The sequence below is a fragment of the Lutra lutra genome, chromosome 6, assembly GCF_902655055.1.
Source record: "Lutra lutra chromosome 6, mLutLut1.2, whole genome shotgun sequence".
Lineage (NCBI taxonomy): Eukaryota > Metazoa > Chordata > Mammalia > Carnivora > Mustelidae > Lutra > Lutra lutra.
The window spans coordinates 80,643,822-80,658,237 of NC_062283.1; the positions used below are offsets into that span (position 1 = coordinate 80,643,822).

The 14,416-nt window shown below is 36.3% G+C and overlaps 1 long non-coding RNA gene across 2 annotated transcripts in view; it reads right to left on the minus strand.

The window, feature by feature from the left end:
- LOC125103206 (uncharacterized) overlaps positions 1–6,484 on the minus strand; it is an 86,846-nt gene extending 80,362 nt beyond the window's left edge. Inside the window, exon 1 of one of the 2 annotated variants that reach the window (XR_007128319.1) lies at positions 6,229–6,484. This is a non-coding gene — a long non-coding RNA (uncharacterized LOC125103206). The remainder of the gene's footprint in view (positions 1–6,228) is intronic. The other variant, XR_007128318.1, reaches the window with a different exon arrangement.
- Positions 6,485–14,416: the final 7,932 nt, after the last annotated feature.

Below are 14,416 nucleotides of genomic sequence, written 5' to 3' on the forward strand. Positions count from 1 at the left end.
AGAAGCACCTAGGTGGCTCAGTCAGTTAAACATGTGACTCTTGGTTTCAGCTTAGTTTGTGATCTTTGGGATTGTGAGGATGAGCTCCATGTTAGGCTCTGTGCTCAGTGGGGAATCTGCTTGAAGATTCTCTTCCTCTGCTCCTCCCCTCTCTTGCTCTCTCTCTCAAATAAATAAATGAATCTAAAAAAAAAAAAAAGAAACAAAGAAAAAAATAACTTCTACTATGTGCACCATGCTAAGCACTTATTGTAATAATGAGTAAGATGTATTTCCTGCCTAAACAGAGCTCTTAGTTCTTTAATCTAATACTGAACACATGGCTTGTGTTATAAAGAGTTACATCTTTATGGGCAGAAACCCACCCCTGACCTTCAAACTGAAATGACTGTTTTAACTGATATAATGCTTGTAGCTCATGATGTTATACAGTAGAATTCACATGTAATAGTGGAGCTGAGAGACTTTGATAATGGCTGTATGTCTACTTGGTGATCAAATAAGAGAAATTCATAATGAACTTTTAAGTAAGGGTACATGATTTTCTTGTAGTGTAGCTGAATCCTTTCTACTATAAGAAACATTAGGGTGAAATTTTATGGAATTACATAAAACATATTGAACTACTATTATAATATGAAGTATAATATCAAATCCATACTTGGATAGCATACATGCTTAGGCTTAAAATCATTGTATTTCAAGTTGAACTTCATGACAGCTGAATAAGGAATAGGATATTTTTTTTCCAAGATTTTATTTATTTATTTGACAGACAGAGATCACAAGCAGGTAGGCAGGCAGAGAGAGAGGAAGGGAAGCAGGCTCCCTGCCGAGCCGATAGCCCGATGTGGGGCCTGATCCCAGGACCATGGGATCACAATCTGAGCTGAAGGCAGAGGCTTTAACTCACTGAGCCACCCAGGTGCCCCAGGATATTGCTTTTTAATGAGCTAATTCCTTCCCAGTTTTGGGACTGATGAAAGGTCAGTCCTTTCAGATTGTCCAGCACACACTTGTATGAAACCCTTATAAATCATCCCCATGTTCAGAAGCAAAGCAACTATAACACAACTCTGTGTATCAAACTGAAAGTGCTTTCCAAAATAGGGGAGAGAAGAGGAAATGTTCATAGTGACAATATGCTAAGTGCATGATGAAATAGAAAATTTACCCTGGTAGTTTCTCATTGGACAAAGTATGGATAAAATAGAAAGTTATTCCCTAGAGGATATCAAACCACATAGAACACTTCTCATTTGGATGGAGAGATCTGTGCCATCTGTTCAGTGCTGGTATCCCTTCCTTTTGCTTTATCCCCAGATTTCAGAAAATGTATACTGTGTGCAGCATGGCTGTAATAGATCAGGTTTAGAGAGGGGTTGTCTGAGCATTAGAACATTTCTGAAAGTTGTTTGGAGAGATTGAAATATAGCAAGTGTCACACCTGAAAACCTGTACAGAATCAGGGAGTAGGTATTTGGTTTCGGTGGGTGACCAGAACTTAGAATCCACCTCCCAGCTTCAAAGGAGATTCAGAGATGTGTTTCTAACAAAATTGTAGTTAAAGGGGGATGGCAACGGGAGTATAAATTGCTACCATCTTTTTGAATGAAAAGTTATTATTAAACACTGGCTAGCATTAATTAGTACTTTCTATATGCCAGAAACTATGCTAAGTTATTTATATATAATTTTATTACTATGTGTCAGGAGTCTTAAAAGTGTTAATTTTCTTGACCTGGTATTTTTACATCGAGGAACTTATAGTAATAATTAATGATCCATATAAAGCATTGTGCACTAGAATGTTTGCTACAACGTTATACAGCATGGAATCTGAAGCAAATGTCTAACAATGAAGAATGCTTAGGTAAAGTTACACGATGAGATAATATACATTCATTGAAATCATGTTTACAAAAAATATCTAATATAATTGGAAAATGGTCTCCATGCAGCATTAAGCAAAATTAAAGTAGGGTGCAAAATAATATATATAAGGTATCTTCTATGTTACAATAAACATGTATTTTTATAAAAAGGACTTATGGGGAATACACTGAAACATTAGTTATGGTTTTATCTGGGTGATAGGAATTCTGAATGAGTTTTGTAAATCTTTTAAAATTCATTTCTGTAGCTTGCAAATTTTCCACAAGTAATACATTAATTTATAATTAGATAACTAAGCTTGGGAAATTTTCTGACAATATAATTCTTGGCTCCTCTGTAGTAAGATTCCCTTCACTTGTCTTCCTGCCCAACTACCTTGTCAATGGGAACTCCTTCTCATCTGATACTGTCTTTGAGGTAATTTTTGAATCTCAGGTTAGATTGATTGGCACCTTCCTTTGGTGAAAGCCTCCTTCAGGTAAAAACTATCCCATTCTACCTTTAGTTACCCACTGACACCCTGGCTAGCTTCATGCTTTACTGATGGTACTCTGATAGGACTTCTGGGGATATAATGAGTGTTTTGAAAGGTACTTGAAATCTTGGGATACCAACAGGGGAAGTGCCTCAGAGGAGTGGTTGTACTTCTACACACCTACCAATCTATTTTGAAGACTTGGCTGGCAAAACAGCATATGAGAATGTTTTCATAAAAGTCCTTAAGTGTCCTAAGTAAATTAAGGATAAGAGACTTTCAGATTAAATGTCGGTGGCTGTTACAGATGTTGGAGCATTATGGGGACTCAAGAAGTACATGACGAAGGAAAGAACATAGAGGAAGATAAAGGAGATAAAGGTAGACTTTACCATAATAAATATTTTTATTAATAGGAAAATATTGTTTTTCAGAAGATAAGGTGTGGGGAAGACATATGAAGAAGGTAGGGAAATCATTCTAGGGTAGGAAAAGTTTAGGGACAGTGTCCTTTCTTGGGATAAATACTCTGGATTGATAAAGGACAATGTTGGCTGGTACTATATAAATGTACATAGAGATGCTTGCTATCAACTCTTTATTAAGAGAAATCATAAATTGTTTCTTCTAAAGATAGAAAGAAGTAAAATTACTTATGACCCAGACCTTCTATGGCTGAGTGTAGCAGATTGAGTGATGGTCACTGAAAGATAGCGATCCTAATCTCTGGAATTTGTAAATCTTTACTTTATTTGAAAGAAGGGGTCTTTGTGGATGTTACTAAGTTAAGGATCTTGAGATGGAGAGATTTCCCTAAATTATCCAGTGGGTCCAAAAATACCATCACAAAAATCCTTATAACTTTACAAGACAGAGGCAGGAGGAGACTGTATATAGACACACCTAAAAGACACACAAAAGAGGAGGTAATGTGAGCCTGGAGGCAGAGATTGGAGTGATGCCATCACAATCCAAGAAGATGTTTAGAGCCGCCAGAAGGTGGAAGAGACAATGAAGGGTATTCCCCGGGAGGCTTTGGAGAGAACGTAGTCCTGCTGACCTCCTGATTTCAGACTTGTGGCCTTCAGAACTGTGAGGGAATAGAGTTCTGTTGTTTTAGACCACTAAATGTGAGGTAATTTGTTGCACCCCTAGAAAATGGATACATAAAATAATTCTTACATTGGAGAACAGCCTTATTATGAGTGGTTGGTGAGGTATGGGATTCTAAATGTTGTGCTTGTGATATGCTGAATAGTAAAATCAGTTCTGAAGAGCAGGTAGGCAGTGGGGTTAAGTATCTGGGAGTACAATGGCAGCAATGATGTCAGCTCTTGCAGAGAACTGGAGAGTGACAGGAAGGGAGAATAAGTAGGAAAGGGTCTCCTTTTTGAGTGCCCCAGTCTGTCTCTGACTTGAAACATTAAATCTAACCACCTAGGTGAGCTGAAATTGCTCTAGTACAATACTGGGGGGATGGAAACTGAACCCTGATACTCCGTGGGTTATTTACTCAAATCCTGAATTGTTTTTCAAAATTTCATAGCTGGGTAAATATAAATTATGCTATCATTTATCATCATGGGCGCCAATGGAAGAAAAGTTGCCAGACTCATCCTTCTGGACTTGCAGAATAATCATTTTTAAGAAAATGGTTTAAATTACTTGTTTAAAAACAAAACAAAACAAAGAGAATTGTGGCTTCAGAACTCAAACCTGATCTACTCCAAAGCATTCTTTCCTCAAAACTACATTGTGGCCGCCAGACCTAGTAAATTTACATTTGACAGACAAATAGAAAAGTTTTCCTTGTTACACAAAGGCAACATTATAATCCAGCTCCACTGATGCAGAGAGATGTGGGACAGATGAAGATAACTCAGGGAATCCACCTGCAGCTATGGTCTCAGGGAGCCTCCCTCAGTCAGTTGAAATCCCAAACGCTTATCACAAAAGCAAGAGAAATTTGATAAGGACCTGGCAGTTGTGACCAGACTTACCCTTGCTAGAACAAGAAAGTGATACGCAGAGATTGACATACTCTTAAAACGATCAAAAGAGTAAACGCAAAGGTTTTCTTTTCAGAGATTCAAGTCACACTGAGTTTGGTCAGATAGTGTGAGGGGCCCAGTTAAGTCACTTGTTAGAGTATGTAAAATAAATTGGGAAAGAAAGGACAAGATTGAAAAGAATAGGGTATTTATTTACTGAAAAGACCAATGAAATCAATCCCTTCTGAGTGTAAAAGGAGGAAGGGAGGGTACTCTGCTAGGTATTCAAAATGTGTGGACTCAGGATTATTTTTAGAAGGCACTTAGTGGATATTTGCCATGGTGTGCCCTGAAGGTAATAGAATTATGTCAACTATCACAAAATAATGGTTAAGAAATCAATATTAATGTTTGTTAATGAAAGTTTAATACATATCATTATTTAGAAATAAGGCAGCAAGAGCTGTAATCAAGGTATATAACATGGAGGGTGACAGTCCCAAGCTCCACTCCTTGATGTCAGCTTGGTATACAAAATTCTAGAAGTTAGAGTTGATAAATTTGAAAACATCATCCAGCCTATCCCCTTATTTTATAGTGGAAGAAAATGAGGCAGAAACAAAGCTACTGAATTGTCAAAGTTTGCCAAGCTAATTAGAGAATGATCTTGGTTTGCTCATATGTCACCTAAAGATACAAATGCTTTTTAATCAGCTGATTTTTCTCTTGAGCTACCAGGACACACATCCTAGATATTCTAAACCTCCTACTAGGTTGACTCAAACAAAGCAAAGAAAGAAATTTAAAAAAACAAAACAAAACAAAAGGGACAAGACAAAAAAAGCTCAGGACAGCTGAAGAGAGCTTCCTAAAGTAATCAAATGAAGAGGTATTTTGTGATTGAATCATCAGTCTCAGTAAGTTGAAGAGGGTTCCATCTTATTTTCAAACTAGAGAAAAAACATATATGCCAATCTCCAGAACTTTCTTTGTTTGATGAGAAGTATATTTTTAGCTTTTTTTCGAGGAAATCAGCCTCCAGTCTCTGCATCGTTTTGGCTGGTTTCTATATCCTGCTAATCTATCTTCTGCAGCTTCCCCAAAGCTGCTTATTTTATGACAAATAATGTGAAAGAATTTTTGAATTTTCTCTGAGATATCCAAAATTTTTTCCTCAAAAATAATTCTCATGAATGTTCCTTTCTCTATTTCTATATCTTATAAAAACCATATTTAATACTTAACCTTTCCTAGGGAGATTGTTTTCAATACTCTGAAAATCAGTCCCAGAAAACTGATTAAATCATTTACATATTCTTAGTCTGCACCAAAAACCCTTTCTCTCTTAAGTGAGTTTCCATTTTTTTTCATGATTTTATGATTTTTTCAGTCTTTCATAATAGTAGAGCAGAAATACGGTCTACATAGCTTTCCCCCTTAAAGTGCCTATTAGAGTTTTCAAAATGCCCAAGGAATTATTTACGAATGATATTCTAAAGATAGGTGTATTCACAGTGTGAATACATGTTTGTTTATAGATGTATATAAGCAATGATAAATATGAAATTCACACATTTTTGAATAGGGAAGAAGCTTAGACTTTGAGCCATATTCATTTGGGACCAAATGTTGGCTCTTCCACTTGCTAGCTGTGTGATCTTGGGCAGTTGCTAAGCTCCTGCAGCTTACTCATTTAAAACATGAAGATAATAATGACTATTTGGAAGCATTGTTACCAGAATTAAATATGTTAAAGAAATAAAGGGTATGATACAATGTCTGGTACCTGGTGGGTGTCCGCAAATGGAGATTAGCATTATTTTCTCATAAGTCATATTACATTTTCAAGAAATTAAGCAATATTACCTGAAAATATCCAGGCAATTTTCTCACCAATATCTATCCTTTAGAAAATGCTGCTGCTTTGAAGATCATTTGTAGATCATAGTTTATGCAGTCATTCTCGAACTTAAGTTTTCTCCTCGGCTCCACTCTAACAAAAATAGGGGCTCTGCGATCACTTTCTGGCTCTTCTACTTGTTCATGCATTGTTTCAGACGGACTGTAACATGTTCTAGAACCATCAGAGGGATTCTGCCCTCTGCAATTGCCTTGGAATCAACTTCTCCCACAATTGGTTGTCACTTGTAACATTTGTTATCAGTTGACCAAAATGCTCAGTGGAACACAGATTAGGTTGTCATGCCTCTGGTGTGTCTGAGGTTCAGAACTTTTTACTGGACACATTCTCTTGTCACTTGATGCTAAGAGGAACATGTCAATAGTAAAACTTATCTGGAAGTTGAATATGATGTTACTGATAGAGTTAGGTGTCACATTATATAGTAGGCAGTAGTGTTTCCTGATAGAACATTGACTTTGTGCCAAAAGCACATTGGGTTCACTATAACTGTCTAGCTCTTCACATGTCAGTATGTCATTTGCTAGCATGCTAAAAATGTAGCAAGTGGCCAGGATTATTTTTAGTTGGAAAAGCTTCATTTACTTCTTATAGGCTAAATAGATAGGCTAAATGAATAACTTCTGTAATTTAACCTTGTTTTTAACAGATGGAAAGGGAATAAATAATCAGTGATTTGAATGATGGGTTCTCCGTAACAATGAAATATTTAAATGCTCTTACCAGGAGCATTAATGGACCATAACGTTTCTTTTGACAACAACAAGTATTTTGTATTAAGTGAGAGTAATCTTTTTTAAGCTGAACATAAAATCACAAACACAGAGAGCTACATTTTGAACTTTTTATTACTTTGAAGTGAGCTTTTACTCCGGTTGCTCACGGAGGTGTTTTCCTTAACTGGTGCGTGCATGAAGATCTCTTCTAAATCAGCATTAGTTTCGTGATTAACTTTGAAACAAAACCCTAAATTTTAGTCACTGGTATGAAATGTTTCTTGGAGCAGGAAACTGGAATTTGCTTTTCTCTAGCACTAACTCATTCATCATTTAGTGCCTCTGATATTAAATGTCATATTTTCAATAATCTAAAATGCATGATTTACAAAATATTTCAAATTTTATTGTTATAACACCAGGTACAGTAGGCTGAATATAGTAACATGAGCTCACTGGTAAAGAGTTTGATGAGATTAACCAAAGTGAGATCTGCCTGTGGAGTTTTTCCTGACTTAGAGTAAGAACCCAAGTGATGGTTCATTCATTCATTTCAAGCTTTGAGTTTATGCTCCTGTGGTGAACTACTTTTCCTCCAATTCCTATCAAAAGAAGTATAACCAAAATAAAATGTTTTTGAATAATTCCTTATAGTAAATCAAGAATAGCCCTTCTATTTCCCATAAAAGTAGCCCTTTTAGTAGGTCATTATGTTAGCAAAAACCCTGATCTATGGCTTCACCAGAAGGATGGTTTTGTTGTTTATTTCGTTCTGTTTTTATGTTCTAAAGGGATAATTCTTTGTCATTTTTTTGGACATACCAAAGTTGTGGTATTTTCCTGTATTATAGATTTCAGCCAGAAGATCAGAATTCTCTCTAGATATTTCGAACAGGTAGGGGTTTGTCCCAGGAATTACAGGCATAACCATTGTTAGGGCTGCTAGTGACATAAAGGGAAGCCAACCTGCTGGTCTGTGTGACCTGTAGACCTAGAGAGGATTCTCAAGAGTTCATTTGGATGTTACTATGAATTTTAAGACTCTACAAAACATGACTCCTAATGTTTCTGTTACCTGAGCTGCCCTAAGTGGATGATTTGGAAGTCCTCACTATGTCTCATGTTGTCTGCTCATCTTTTTAAAATTGTTGTCAGGAAAGAATGCTGCTTTCTTTCCTGCTCCTTTCTGCCTCTTAATGCTTGCTCGCCATTTGCCAGCCAACCTGGAACCATTCAGTTAAAGGGGGCCTGGGTCTGGGAAATGGAGTTTCAGGTTCTCCTCCTTTGAAGCATACTGGAAAATAAAATACTGTCCTAGATGGGGCCACTATAACAAAAATACCATAGATTTGGTGACTCAAACGGCAAACATTGATTTCTCACAGTTTGGGAGGCTGGGAAGTCCAAGAATAAGGTGCTGGCAGAACCAGTGTTTGGTGAGTGAGCTTTTCCTGGTTTACAGATGGTTATCTCTGGGCTGTGTCCTTACATGACAGGGAGACAGGGAGATAGCTCTTATGTCTCTGACTCTTTTTACAAGGGCCCTACTCTCATAACCTAATATAATTCTAATTCTTTCCCAAAGACTGTATCTTCAAATACTATCACATTGCAGATTAGGATTTCAACATATAAATTTCGGGTGGACACAAATGTTCAGTCCATAGCAAACAGGCACAGGAGACATGCGAAGTTAAACATAAATCTGGTTTAGTTCATCCTTTGTCACCTCTGTATCCACTTATGCCCTTCTACCCATATGCTACCTCAAAAATAAACAGCCATCTGACCTCAGGTTTCCTCATGATATGAAGTAGATCTGCATTGTATAGCCACATATGCATATGGCCATATACAACTCACTCTTTCATCAAAAGGGTAGACTCACAATTCCATGAATCACTGTATCTCTGGGTGATGTCCATTCTTTTTCAAACTTGGTTTGAATTTTCCTTTGATCTCTTATATCTTTATTCTGGACTGTAAGGTTAATCTCTACTATTGTACTTTATATTAGAGGAAGAGGAAGCCTGGAAAACAAACTGGTTGATATACACAAATATATATATCATAAAGCAGAAAAGAAAATGATCTTACTTTCTACACGCCTGATTTCTGCAAGTGAATAAGAAGCCATAACTGGTATTTATAATTTTCTTCTCTCACTATCCATTCCATTTGCCTTCAGGAAGCTCCTTAGCTGGCCATGGTTCTTTACCTGATGTGGGGATACAACACCTCCTTTTCAAAGGACTGGAGTACTTAGTGGCCCTGTTTATGTGGCTTACTCCATTCTTTTATTAACCATTTTCACTGGACCTATAAGTACTAAGATGCAACCCAAAGGATCCCTTGAATACTTATTGCCTTCAGTATATAGCAACAACTCTATTTATTCTTGATAATCAGGATAAATCACTCCAGCTGGTACAGCAAACACTTCTTTGTCTATTGACTTAGTGGTGTGAAGAATTCAAAGTGACAGAGGATAGTTTAAACTTCAAGTTCAGAGGAATCATTGTCAGGTCCACTAGAGCCAATAATGGCAAATGGAAAGAAAAGATTTTGTGATTGGGTCCCTAAGGATAATAGTGAGAGGAACCAACCACTCCCATTCCCACTTCTTAGTTCCCTGATTCACGTCTTCTAGTTATATGAAAAATAGCACCATATCAGTTGCTGGTTCAAAACATACACAAAATCTTGCAGAACAGCACTTAGCTGGTCAAGGCATTATTAGCTGGTACACCAGCTGGGTCTTTAATAGAGTATTCCACTGTCGTATCAGGTAAAGAAACTTGAAGTGATGTTGTACATGATAAGATCAATAGATTCCATGGGGTTGAACTTTTTCCTATTCTTTGCTGGCAAACACGTTGTTTGGTCCAAAGCAAAGTTTTGTGGGATTCAGGATAGAGAACCAGAAGTTCCATTAACCTTTGGGTAGTGGTGCTTCAAAGAAGAGCAGATAGTAAAGGCATAACCATATCTTTTGCATTTATTCCTATGAAACATGTTGCTTCCTCTTCCATGAAGAGGTAGAATAGTCATCCTTGCTAGTTGATCCCCTTTGTATGGTGTCATAAAGGAAATCAGCATCAGACTCAGCTTATAGCATGCTAGATATTTAGCAATAATGGTAGCCAGAATAGTCTTGTTGAAGGTAAGAACAAGTTTTTAAACCCGTGCATAGCCTCTATTCCTGATGCTTGATTATTTTGCTCATGAGCCCATTGACAAGCTAGAGTAGCTGGGGAAAGAGGGTGGCTAGTATCCACAGAAAGTGTTATCTTCTTCACTATCAGTAAAGTGAAGAAAAATTATTCAGAATATTCTTCACAGTTGTTGCCTTTTTGTGAACACTTCCTTGAGATACAAATAATTTCACTCCTACCCATTCCCGGAAGTTTACCACTTTTTATTCTGATCTTGCTATCAATCCATTATTTTATTTCTTTCAAAGTGTAGAGCAGTGGAAAAAGTGTTATCCATTTCCCATGATATAGATCTGTCATCTCAAGGAAAGTAAAAAAATTGAATGCATTAATTTATATATAAATCCATCCATTTTTAGAGAATATGGTATATAATTTGATGAATTTTAGCAGATGTGTACATTGTAACCTCTTCAAAACCCAAAATACAGAATATTTCCTTCATTCAAAAATAACCTGTGCCTCTTTACAATCAATAACTCTACTTATTCCTTTTCCCAAAAAATACTGATTTGCTTTCCAAATTAGTTTTGACAACTTATGAATTAGTTTTGACTATTCTAGAATTTCATATCAATGAAATCATGAATTAGTTTTGACTATAATAGAATTTCATATCAATGAAATCATGTGGTATATAATATTTAGCGTCTGTTTCATTTCCTCTGTAGTATTTCTGAAATCCATGCATGTTGCTGCATGTATCAGTAGTTGGTTCTGTTTCACTGCTGAGTAATATTCCATTCTATGAATATATCTTATCTTCTTTTCCCATCACCTTGATGTTTTCATTTTTTAAGATATTTATTTATTTATTTATTTGACAGAGATCACAAGTAGGCAGAGAAGCAGGTGGGGGTGGGGGCAGAGCAGGCTCTCAGCTGAGCAGAGAGCCTGATGCAGGGCTCGATCCAGGACCCTGGGATCATGACCTGAGCTGAAGGCAGAGGCTTTAACCCACTGAACCACCCAGGCACCCCACCATCATGGATTTTTATAAGCATTTGTTATTCATTCTCATGGGTAAATACTTATGAATGGAATTAATGATTCAACTGTCAAGTGCATATTTCACCTTATAAGAAACTCTCAAAATATTTTCCAAATGGTTGTAGAATTTTTATTCCTACTAGCAATATATGAGTGTTACCATTGCTACATATTCTTGCTTGTACTATCTATTGTCTGACTTTTTAATTTTAGCAATTTCTATTGGGCATTGATTGGTTTTAAGTTGCATTTCCTAATAATTAGTGATTATTATATTATTTTTTAAGTTTTTTATTTATTTTAGAGATAGAGTGTGAGCAAGGGTAGGAGCAGAGGGAGAGGGCGAATCAGACTCCATCCTGAGCATGGAGACTGACACAGGGCTGGATCATACAACTCTGAAAGCATGACCTGAGTTGAAATCAAGTGTCAGATGTTTAACCAACTGAGCACCCAGGCACCCTGATTAGTGATTTTTCAGATGCTTATTGGCAATTTATGTATCTTGTTTTGTAAAGCATCAATTCAAATATTTTGTTCCTTTATAATTTTGTTATTTTTCTTATTATTGAATTGTAAGTTGCCTTTATATATCCTGGAAGCAAGTCTTTGTCAGATATGTGTATTTTGAATGTTTTCTCCTAGGCTATGGCTTACTTTTTTATTTCTGTAAAGGTCTCCCCAAAGGCAGTCATCTTTAATCTTGATGAAGTACAAATACCAATATTTTTTATGGTCTAGCTTTTATGTACCACCTAAAAATAGTACATAGAAATGGTAAAAATAGTACTCCAAGTTCACAAAGACTTTCTCATGTTTTATCCAAGAGTTTTATAGTCTTAACTTTTATAGTTAGGGCCATGATCTATTTCAAGTTAATTTTTATATATGGTTTGAGGTAAGGGTTGAGGCTTATTTGTACATTGTAGTGTTCATCTCCAGATTGGTTTAGGTATTTTTCATATTTCCCATGTCTCTGTTTAAAATGTTCAGTCTTTCCTACGGTTATATGAACATGTGGGTCATATTTCAATACATAATTGTGGTAACTGTTTTAATGTCCTTGTTTATAAATTCTGTCATCGTTATAATTTTGAGTGAGTTTTGATATTTTTCTCCTCATTATGAGTCTTATTTTTCTGTTCTTTTTATTTTTGGAGAACAGATTTTATGAATTTTACTGTGTTGAATGCTGGACATTTTTATATTACCATAAATGTTTTTGAGCTTTGTTCTAAGACACATTAAGTTATGTGGAAACAAATTGGTTCTTTTAGGTCTTGAGTTTAATCTTTGGTAGGTGGGATAAGATCAGCTGATTTTGCCATACTGTTAAGGGAAAAACATTATGGGTATTCTGCCCAATGCCCTATTTTCCACTGTCACTTGTGAGAGGATTATTCCTGACTCTCTGAAAACCTAGTGACTTTTCCCCTCAAATCCTTGTGGGTTGTTCTGTTTCCTCACACATTTGCACTCACCAGGACTCAGCCAAGGACTTGAGGGAAGGGAGATCCTCTGAAGATACTGAATATCTCTCTGGGTGCAACTGTCTCCACTCTGGCACCCTGACCAGCAAAATGTAGCCTTCTCCAAAGAGACCTGAGGAATTTGTCAAGGATTTGAGTACACTTGTTCTGAAATTATGGGAGATGAAATGCTCTTGTGGCTATCCAGTCAGTTTTAGGGCACCATTTCTTATGCAGGGGAGAAAGTTCTTGTCTGCTGACTAGAAGTCCCCTCCCTTGGGGATAGTGCTAGAAACGCCCTGTGACTCTGGTCCTCAGTCTCCTTTTCCTTTGCTGCATGCGGACATATTTTACTCAATAAGCCCTCCTTTTTAAGCGATAATTTTATGCTCTTTTTGTCTTAGTCAATCTTGTTAAGTAGTCATCTGACTTGGGGTTTCCAGAACTCTTTACATATATATACTGATAGTCACATGAGTCATCACCATAAATGAGTAATTCAGTAGTTATGTGTTGGTTTTTAACAGTTTTCCTTTCAGAGATTAATTCATTGTAAAGATTGTGACTACAATTATTGTGAATTAAAAATCTGGGAATATATTCCCTATTAAAAAAAAAACAACTTTGCTAGGGCCTTCTATCTAATTTGTATGAACTCCTTTATGATCTAGATTTTTTTGGGGGAGGTATCATTTATTAACATTTTGTGGTTTGCGGTTTCTCTTTTTGTTTCAGTTATATTTCATTATTTAACAAAATTTAAATTCTTATACAGTGAAAGTTATTAATCTTTACATTTATATCATTCCTTCCCTCATTTCAATGCATATGAATGAATTAATCTCTAATCCAGAGACCCAATAATCATTAAATACTATTTTCTGCTAGGTTGGCAGACATTTTAGAGCGCTCTCTCATCTAGCATATTTCCTTCTATAATGAGGCCAGTTCCTTCCTTCCTGGCTGTCCCCACCCCACCATTTGGGTAATCTGTAACATCATTGGGATGGGTCCATGAGAGCCATGTTGGCACAATACGGTTCTTTTTTTTGTTGATGGTATATTATAACACAGGGGCCATCTAACTCAAGACAATCTAATTGGCATTATTTTCCTGGGATTCTAAATATGAGCTCTAAAATTAAAATTGGAAACAAGGGGAACCACTTGAATGAATATAATGTATTCCTAGGATGCTGCAAAATGGACATCTTTCTGCACTGTATCTTTGAGGCCCTTAGTGAAAAATGAATGGATGAAGTTAGTTCTTAGTGAGAAGCAAAGGAGAGAGGAGAAGAAAGAGAATTTTCTGGGGTTTTGATGTCTTCCCCTTTTCTATTTCATTTTTTCTCCAAAGCCAACCTATATTTCTGTCCTTAGGCATTAATGAAATGTAGCTGTATCTTTATAATAAATTTTCTTTCTCATTTGCTTGTTTTATCTAGCTAAACTTATAGTGCTAATAACACAGGAGTTCCACTAATAAACTATTCAAACTTTTTTTTTCAGTAATTATTTTGATATAAGCTGTCAGATGTATTATCCAACATCCACCATAAGAGTAGAAGCTGTGCAAACTATATGCCATCTTCTGGGCAGCATGTGAAGGCAGTTTGCAGAGGAAGGACTAAGGTCAAGTCAGAACCTGGCTATGAAGAAATCTATCAGATTCTATTGTTTCTAAGAAAAAGAAGATTGTACTTGAGCCGAGTTAAACAAACAAACAAACAAACAAACAAAAAA